The sequence below is a fragment of the Vigna umbellata genome, chromosome 1, assembly GCF_029865625.1.
Source record: "Vigna umbellata cultivar VRB3 chromosome 1, Vumbellata_1.0, whole genome shotgun sequence".
NCBI classification, from domain to species: Eukaryota; Viridiplantae; Streptophyta; class Magnoliopsida; order Fabales; family Fabaceae; genus Vigna; species Vigna umbellata.
The window spans coordinates 38,783,338-38,793,758 of record NC_142165.1 but is presented as its reverse complement, the minus strand read 5'-3'; the positions used below and the strand labels follow the sequence as shown (position 1 = coordinate 38,793,758).

General features: G+C 39.5%; 1 long non-coding RNA gene across 2 annotated transcripts; it reads right to left on the bottom strand.

Moving 5' to 3' along the window:
* Window positions 1-4,842: 4,842 nt before the first annotated feature.
* Window positions 4,843-7,295, bottom strand: LOC148205291 (uncharacterized). Of its 2 annotated transcripts, XR_015783229.1 has the most exons (5): window positions 7,136-7,294; window positions 7,000-7,067; window positions 6,864-6,898; window positions 5,661-5,783; window positions 4,843-5,173 (listed from the first exon to the last, which is right to left on the bottom strand). It is a non-coding gene; the product is annotated as an uncharacterized LOC148205291 (long non-coding RNA). The 2 variants fall into 2 exon arrangements; XR_015783228.1 differs by having other exon boundaries at window positions 7,000-7,295.
* Window positions 7,296-10,421: the final 3,126 nt, after the last annotated feature.

Sequence of the window (10,421 nt, the reverse complement as noted above, 5' to 3'; positions counted from 1 at the left end):
GGATGTTGAGATCCGTTTAAAAATTAATATTTTGAACTTTATTAGAGGGCAAAACAAGGACGAGAAGGTGTTAGGGAACAATACTCTCATGGATAATGGGTACAACTAAGTGAAATTCATATTCTAGGTATGCTAGAATGGAAATGAACGAAGAAAACATATTGAATATGTCTCAAATTTTGAAAAACATTCAATTAAATAAAAATTTAATTAATAAATTAAATATTTTAAGGTCAAAATTCATTTTTATACTATAGAGGTTGGGTAGAATTTTTTTTTATCTTAATGATAAGATAAATTTTTTTTACATATACAGGTTTTGCTTTAGGGGACGAGCATGGAAAGGAAGGGGCAACTTGCGATCACGACGGAGGTGTTCGAGGTGACACCAAAGGTGTCTGTGGTACAGTCAAAGGGGGGAAGAAGGTGGGAAAAATTGATTAGTGTTAGAAAAAAAAATGAGGTAACACCCCATTCTTACCCACCACAACTTATTTTTAACATCGTTAGTTTTAGAAGGCGAAAAAATATGGTTATGTTGGTTGGGGTTGGGTTGGTTTGGGTGGGATTAGTTGTAGTGGGGTTGGGTTAGGTTGAGTTAAGGTTGGGATGGGTTGGCTATGGTTAGGTGGGGTGGGGTGGGGCTGAATGAGGTTTGTTGGGTGAGGCTTGTTGGGTAAGGTTTGCTTGGTGAACCGAACCCAACCCAACCGAGCCCAATCGAACCGAACCCAACCAAATCGAACAGAGCCTAACCGAATCCAACTGAACCAAACCCAATCGAACCAAACCCAACGAAACCGAACTGAAACCAACCACAGCGAACCCAACCGAACCCAACTGAACCTAACCCAACCGCACCCAATCGAACCGAACCCAACCGAACCAAACCGAACCCAACCAAACCCAACTGAACCCAACCAAACCGAACCGAACCCAACCGAACCGGACCCAACCAAACCGAACCCAACCGAACCCAACGAAACCCAACCAAACCCAATCGAACCGAACCCAACCAAACCCAACCAAACTAAACCCAACCGAACCGAACCAAATCGAACCTAATCGAACCCAACCGAATCGAACCCAAACCCAACCGAACCCAACCCAAACCCAACCGAACGCAACCGAACCGAACCCAATTGAAACCAACCGAACCAAACAGAACCGAACCGAACCCAACCGAACCTAGCCAAACCCAACCGAACATAACCGAACCCAACCGAACCAAACACAAACCCAACCGAACCCAACCCAACCAAACCCAACCAAACCGAACCCAACCTAATCGAACCCAACTTAACCTAACCCAACCGAACCGAACCCAACCGAACTGAACCCCACCGAACATAACCGAACCCAACCGAACCAAACCAACCAAACCGAACTAAATCCAACCGAACCAAACCCAACCAAACCGAACTGAACCCAACCGAAGCGAACCCCACCGAACCCAACTGAACCCAACCCAACCGAACCCAACCAAACAAAACCGAACCCAACCAAACCCAACCGAACCGAACCAAACCAAACCAAACCCAACCGACCCCAACCGAACCGAACCCAACCAAACCGAACCCAATCGAACCAAACCCAACCCAATCAAACCCAACCAAACTGAACCCAACCGAACCAAACTAAACCGAACCTAATCGAACCCAACCGAATCGAACCAAACCCAACAGAACCCAACCCAACCGAACCCAATCGAACCTAACCGAACGCAACTGAACCAAACCAAACCGAACATAAACCCAATCGAACCCAATCGAACCCAACCTAACCGAACCTAACCTAACCGAACCCAACCGAACCAAACCAAATCGAACCCAACCGAACGCAACCGAAACTAACCGAACCCAACCGAACCGAACACAAACCGAACCCAACCCAACCAAACCGAACCGAACCCGACCGAACCTAACCGAACCCAACCGAACCAAACCCAACTGAACCCAACCGAAGCGAACCCAACCCAACCGAACCAAACCGAACCCAATCGAACCAAACCCAACCGAACCTAACCGAACCCAACCAAACGAAACCCATCCAAACCGATCCGAACCCAACCGAACCTAACCAAACCCAACCAAACCCAACAGAACCCAATCGAACCCAACACAACCGAACCCAACCCAACCAAACCGAACCGAACTGAACCCAACCCAACCCAATGAAACCCAACCGCACCCAATCGAACCCAACCAAACTGAAACCAACAGAACCTCATCGAACCCAACCGAACCGAACCCAAACCCAATCGAACCGAACCCAACCAAAACGAACCCAACCGAACTGAACCCAAACAAACCGAACCGAACCCATCCAAATCCAACTGAACCCAATCGAACCCAACCAAACCAAACACAAACCCAACCGAACTGAACCCAACCAAACCTAAATCCAACCGAACCCAACCAACCCCAAGCAAACCCAACCTAACCAAACGCAACCGACCCTAACTGAACCCAACCGAATCCAACCCAACAGAACCAAACCAAACCGAACCCAACTAAACCGAACCCAACCTAACCAAACCCAACCTAACTGAACCCAACCGAACCGAACCCAACCGAACGCAACCGGAACTAACCGAAGCCAACTGAACCGAACCCAACCGAACCGAACCGAACCTGACCGAACCTAACCGAACCCAACCAAACCAAACCCAACTGAAGCGAACCCAACCGAACCCAACCGAATCCAACCCAACCGAATCGAACCGAACCCAACAAAACCCAACCGAACCTAATCGAACCCAACCAAATCGAACTGAACCCAACCGAACCGAAACCAACCAAACTGAACCCATCCCAACCCAACCAAACCCAATCGAACCCAATCAAACTGAATCCAACAGAACCTAATCAAACCCAACCGAACCCAAACCTAACCCAACCCAACCGAACCCAACGCAACCAAACCCAACTAAAACGAACCCATCCGAACCGAACCGAACCCAACCAAACCCAACTGAACCCAATCGAACCGAACCGAACCCAACCGAACACAAACCCAACCGAACACAAACCCAACCGAACTGAACCCAACCAAACCCAATCGAACCCAACCGAACCCAAACGACCCTAACCGAACCCAACCGAATGCAACCCAACCGAACCAATCCCAACCAAACCTAACCAAACCCAACCGAACCAAACCAAACTTAACCGAACGCAACCAAACGCAACCGCACCCAACCCAAACCAACCGAACCCAACCAAATCGAAGCCAACCGAACCAAAGCAAACACAACCCAACGAAACCCAACGAAACCCAATCGAACCTAACCGAACCTAATCGAACCGAAACAACCCAACCCAACCGAATCAAACCCAACCGAACCCAACCAAACCAAACCCAACCGAACCTAACTCAATCGAACCAAACCCAATCAAACCCAACCGAACCAAACCCAACCCAACCCAACCGAATCGAACCCAACCCAACCAAATCGAACTCAACCAAACCAAACCAAACCAAACCAAACCCAACCCAACCCTCATTAAATTACTATTACAAAGACTACCTTCAATTTTTCTACTTTTCTACCCTACCCTCTTTCATAAAATTACTATTACAAATACTACCTCCAATTTTTCTACTTTTTTGCAACATTCTCATAGGACACAAATTCCAATTCCTCACGAACACGACACTACATATCAATAATAACAAACTTGTCATACACTACAAGACATAAGATAAAAAGTGAAACAAAAGTAAGTGCCTAGATAATAAACAAAAGTCAAAATAGCCACATAATCTAATAAGAAAAGAGTTTCCCACATCACTGGAACCCACTGTGAGGCCCTCTCTTTTATGAAAGAGGGGAGCAATGGTTAGCATAATTAATCACAACCTTATATTTTGGTCAATATGGTGATCCTTCGGCTATCAAAATTTCAATACTTCAATCACATTGATCATCCAGAAAAGAGAAAGAAATCAAATACAGAAACTAATTAAATCATGAATTGTATGTCACAATTTTCAACAAGAACGTATTGTTTATAAAAAAAAAGGGGATTCCTAAAATTACCTGATACAATAATGACTAAAAATATAAAATTATCTGAGAAGCTGCAAGCCATTGAATTATGGTCTTTCCTTCAGTATTAACAACAAACAAACTTTATCCCACCAGGTGATGCTTGTATTTAAAAAAAAACAAGTTTCTCAGGTATTGAAATTGTCTACTCTAGATCCGCATACAATATTAAGTTAATGTTAAGTTGAGACCATTTATCACCGAGGTAATTATAAATAAAAGAAAATAATAATAAAGGTGAACATCTAGTATATTTTAACTTAATTTCAATTATTGGAAATTTCAATGGCTAGATACACTATGACATCGAAGCAGGGTGGCCACATCACCAGCGCATATAAAACCATTTTCTTTGTGTCAACATGATTAAACATAGAATGGTGTAAACCTTTCAACTAACTTAGGTTTTCACACTTAAAAATAAAACTCATCTCACTTAGGCCCATTAGTCATAATTACGGAGAATGGTCTCTAATCTAAATATTGGTTAATATAATCATCTTTCACAGACCAACTGAAATATTTAATATATAACATTGTGCTGAATTTAAATGCAATGAAATGTTGATCAGTGGACCATTAATGGAAGACTAAAAGGCTTTATCACCTAATATCACGTTTTATCACCTAATATTTAATATCATGTATATAAAGCCTAATACTAGTAAACCAGACAGTAATCACTATCAAAACCAAGAAATGATGAGCAATAAGCTCTGACACCAATTTGAAAAAAAATGGCACCAGAATATAACAAAATTAAAAAAAAAAAGAAAGAATAAAAGAACAGAGAAGACAATAGACTGTTTATGTTACTAAATAATGAAACAATTATAGAAAACAGCATACTCAGAAATTTGGATTTGAGCCTAACTCAACTCCAAAAAACTAGCTCATGGGGTAAGGGTTAACCCCACCATACTTTAATACACTAGTTTGATGATATCACCAATCAATGTTAAATTTCCAACTTATAAGGATTACATAACTCAAGTGTGAAATTAGTAACCGATAAGAACTGGGGAATCAACTAAACTTTTTATACCATATTAAACCATTTTTTTTTCAAATGTGGGCATATGGATCTTGACTTTGCCTTGACTACTTGATACAGATCTAACGCTGGAACAAACAAGAAAGGAGAATAGATTAATGAAATATGCGAAAGGTCTAAGATTATTCGCAAAAGAGGAAAACACAGCAAGATAACCAATCCTACTGCCCAGAGCTAGGCTCCTCTATAGTTTACAGTTTTTAAATTAATTGTGCCCAACCCTACAAATTATTCTACCTGCGAATTACAGCAGCACACTTTGGGAAAAGCCAACCGTATGGTACAGAACTATTCACGTTATATAAAAAAACATGTCACTCTTCTAGAATTTTGCTTTCATTTAAAAAAATTTGGAAAGGGAACATTAACTTTTCTTAATATCAGAGGAGATAAGAAGGTAAGAAAACATAATCTCAACTTTAAGTGACACTAAACTATATCAGAAATCCAAATTTAATTAAATCTAAAATATTGAATGCCAAATCCAAGTTATTCCATTAAAAAGGGAGCCCCCTTCAGATGTTTTTTGTAGTAAAAGAACCAAGGAAAACTCACCCGAAAAAACACAAGAGTCGCCCATTACTAGAGGAACACAATCGTCGCTGCAATTTTTCAGCTCAAATGGTGCTTCGGTGGTAGAAATGCTACGAACAATTGACTCTAAGGGTTCATATCCTGCTGTAAATAGAATAAATCTGTAATTTATGGAACTCAGGACAGTCTGAAAAATGCATATAAATGCATATGGGTCTTTTAAGAAACTCATGCTGCAAGTAAATACAAAAAATTAGTAAAAAATATACAAATAAAGACTAAAGCTGAATTTGAATCACCATTCCTTCACGTTGAACACCAATCCAATGTGAGAGGAGGCATGGGTTTAACATGAATTGGAATGTGGGAAATGGTACCTTCCAATAGAACTGACTCCAATAAAAATTGATGCAGTCTTTATAAAGTTTTGCAATTCTAAATGACTGGCACACAAGTCATCTTTAGCATATTGATGAGCTGATGAATAATGTACGGAAATATCTCTGCATTTCTTACACGTAAAGTGCCATTCAATAGGGAGGAACCAGAACCCACAAACCAGAACTTTTGAAGGCCAATATGTTGTCAACGCACTAAATTTAATCAGGTGATTAAACCAACAATCTAAAGACAAGCTTAGTAGAGAAATCATACTCCTAGGAAAATTACATTTCGCCAAAAGCATCATTCATACTTCAAGAATAGTGAAAGAGACTTAGATATACCCCCATTAACCATGATTTCATAAAGCTTTATTAGAAAAGAACCAAAAGCAAACAAAATTATCATAACCAATTAATCACATTCTTTTCCAACTAAAAAGTCACAGTTCTCGCACGGGCTTTGATTTCTGAACAAATTTCTACTTGATGTTTTACCAAGTGCTTTGTTGGAACAAAAATTTACAAAAAAATTTACAAATTTCTACTTGATAACTTCCCTATTTTCATTCTAACATAAGAGATTCCAGAAAGCACATTCGAATGCGACAACATAGTTTGAGAAGCTTTTAATTGGAGCCCTACCCTTTATCCCTTAGTGCGTTACCGCAACTGTCGTATGACATTATCCCAATTTTATGGTTTAATAAAAGGAGTATATAACCACCGAATGGAGAGAAAAAAACAAATGGATTAAAACAAAAGCAAGCAATTCAAACTCTAAACAAGCAACATCACGGAGATAGATATGAGAAAATTATATTAAAGAGAAGAACAAACATACCAGGACATTCAACCACTTCTTCACTAAATCCATACCTGTTGAACAATACACAGAATCAGAGAGATCAAAGTCAGAAGTAAAAAGAATTAAAAAGATTGTGTAAATTTACAATCACTGGTCCTTTTGTGGGATTTACCTGAGAGATGAAGGATCAAAAGGAAGATTGGAAGGTTGGGTGTTAGGGTTAGAGATAGGATTGAGAGACTGCAAAGTAAATTGTAAGATGAAAAACAATTTGGGAAAAAGAAACTAAGAGGGCGAACGAAACCTACGGTGTTGGTGAGGTTAGAGATGTGATGGTTGGCCTTCTCGGTCGGTTGGTTACAGAGTTGTGAAAGAGAAGAAGATGAAATAGCTCTGTTTTGGAGAAGATGGAGAGATAGAGGGAAGAAGGTCGGATGGAAAATATAAGGGGCAAGAACGAGGGAGGAAAAATATAAGCGGGCAAAAAGGAGGGAGGGAAAATATAAGCGGCAAAAATTAAGGGAAACTATAGGAAAAGTTTTTTAACAAAAAAAAAATATTTTTAATTTATATGGAGATTTTAATAAAACAACCAAAATTTCCCAGTTTTTTAAAACCACTCGAAATAAACCTCTATTACATTGTATTATTTATTTTTAATCTTCCTTATTGTTTTATTGGTAGTTTATCTCAGAAATGTTTGTGTTTATGTGTTTGAGAATAAAATTATCGACAATAATCGTATAATGTTTTATACGTGAACAAATTATCCAAATGCATGATAGATTCGTGAAATGAGGGGGACAAAAATTTTAAAGGTGAGGGATGTAAGACTCTAAAATATCAAGAAATTATCAACTTGTAAAAAGTTCATGTTATAAAGTAAAATAGAATGTCATCAGCTTTGACATGAATTACTATTTTAATTAGGTTTAATCATTTCAAAGGTCTCTATTTGTGCAGATTCATGTCAATTAGGTCCTCGTATTTTCAAAGAATTCAATGAGTTGCCTTCTTATGTAAAATCGAGTCAATTATGACATTGTCGTTAATTGTTTTGAACGCCCTTAATTTTGTTGCCTGATGGCATGTTGAGCTAGGATTTAAGAAGCACATGGCAAAGTAACAGGTTATTATGTGGATTTATTTGATTAAACCTTATTTGTGTCAAACCAAACCTCATATGTGGTGTCTCTTCTCACTGCAATGACCTCTCCATCTCCCCCTTACCTCTACAACCCACGCGCCACCCCAAATCCATTGTCCCCCCAAAACTGTCGCGCCATGTTACGATGCGTGTTGAGGTGAAGGAGATTGTCGCAACCGCCATTTCCCCCGACGAGAAGATCCTTGAAATCCTCCGCAACCGCGATATCTACTACTACTCGGCTCCTAAGAAGAAACACCCTCTATAATCCCTCCAAGACGCCGATCCTGAACTCCTCCGCTACTTTGACAAGCTCAGCGTTCCTCTCAATGAGCAGAAGCGTCTCGCCAACATCGTCGACATCGTCCTCGACAGAGTCTCAGTGGCCACCACCCACCACAAAACCCTCGAGAAGAGCTTTGATTCGAGTACTCATACGCGTATTTTTGACATCCGGAAGGGCTTCAACCGGGGTGTCCAAGTTCGAACCAACCCAACCTAACACAACTAGAGTTGTCAAAACGGGTAATCCGACCCGACTCGACCCGACACACCACGGGTTGGCCACTTAGTGAGCCAACCCAACCCGACTCATTTATTAGCGAGTCGAAAAAATTCGAACCCGATCCGACCCACCACGGGTTAATGGGTTAAACGGGTTGGCTCACTTAATTAGTTTTTTTTTCATCCTCTTCTTCTCATATTCTTATAATACGTTACTTTGATCGATCAAATTGAAACAGTGATAATTAGACCAATTGATTGATATAAAATAAAATGAAACAAAAGAAATATATTGTTATATATATTCTAAGCTATCAAGCATAAAATTTTATCAATTTAGTTTAATGAGACATACACAATCGTTTCACCAAGAAACTACATATAGCTGTAACAAAAATATATAGCACAAGATAAAACTGTCATGTAGATAGGTCTAAAAACAAGATAAAACAAATGATATATTCCTGAATTATCCAATCCATAATATTATTCATCTATTAAATTGGAGTCATGAATGAATAAATCCATAATATTATGCTCTCTTGAAGCATCTTTTTCTTTATCTCCATCTATAATATTATCCAATCTATAATCTTTGGGTTTTATTTGCACATGGAAACTTTTGGAAAGACAGCAGTGCGAAAGGCTCTATTGCTAAGTAAAGGTGTGCATTTTGAATAATTAATTTGATTTTAATAAAAAAAATAGAATTTGAATAATTAATTTAATTAAAAAAATAGGTGGGTTGGTGAGCCAACCCGACCCACCACGGGTTCAACCCGTGTGAGCTGAGTTCTTAGTGAGTCGGGTCAAAATTGGCTCGCATAAAAAAATTTGTATTTTTTTCCAACCCAACCCGACTCAAACCCGTGGTGAGCTGGGTTGGCTCACGAGTTTCAACTCATTTTGACAACACTAAACCCAACCCAACCCAACCCAAAAAAACCGAGCCCAATCGAATTGAACCAAACCAAATCCAACCCAACCCCAACCCCAACCGAAATCAACCCAACCACCCTAACTAAACCCAACCAAATAGAACCGAACCAAACCGAATCGAACCCAACTCAACCCAACACAAAACCAACCCAACCCAACCAAACCAAACCCACTGATCGTGGTCGTACCCGATTCAAATTTAATGCTCAATTAAGTGCAGTATAATACTAGGAAGTGACTCCTAGGTCGTCTCTGAAGGACCAAGTGTGGTTCAGGAATTAAGTCAAACACTTTGGGGGGAGGGGGTTGTGGACAGTTTATGGATGCAAAAGAAACAACTAAAACACGAATTGAACACTAGTTGAAAACGGTTGGTAAACACAAATCTAAAATGGTTGATCACTAACTCAATTACATGATTCCAATCACAGATTAACAACAATTACACAATACTCTAACCCAAATCCAACACGAATTACCCAACTAAGTGAAGGCTAATCCGGTCTTCAAAATTTCAAACTAGATGAATGTAATGCACAAATCTAATTAATTGTGCACCATACAACCCAATCAACTAAGCGAAGATTAAACACCAATTAGGCAATTAAGCGTATACCAATCGCAAGCACAAAACATATTGAATATTGAGCCAAATTAGAGCAGCAACATGACAATTAAAGTGCAGAAATCTCATGAATAAACTACTCTAACCTCTAATCCATCATGAATTAACCAACTAAGTGAAGACCAATCATGCTATCATAATTGCGAACTAAGTGAACGCAACACACCTATTTCATCCATTATGTTCCATACTGATTTATCAACTAAGTGAAGATTCAATCACCAATTGGGCAACTAAGCGTATACCCATTGCAAGAACACGACTAGATTTAATAGAATGTCAAGCCAGAGCAGCAAATTACACAAGTAGAGTCCAAAAATCTCAAAGAAACAATGTAACTTTTGCTAATGACCAACCAAGCACACTTAAGCTAACATTA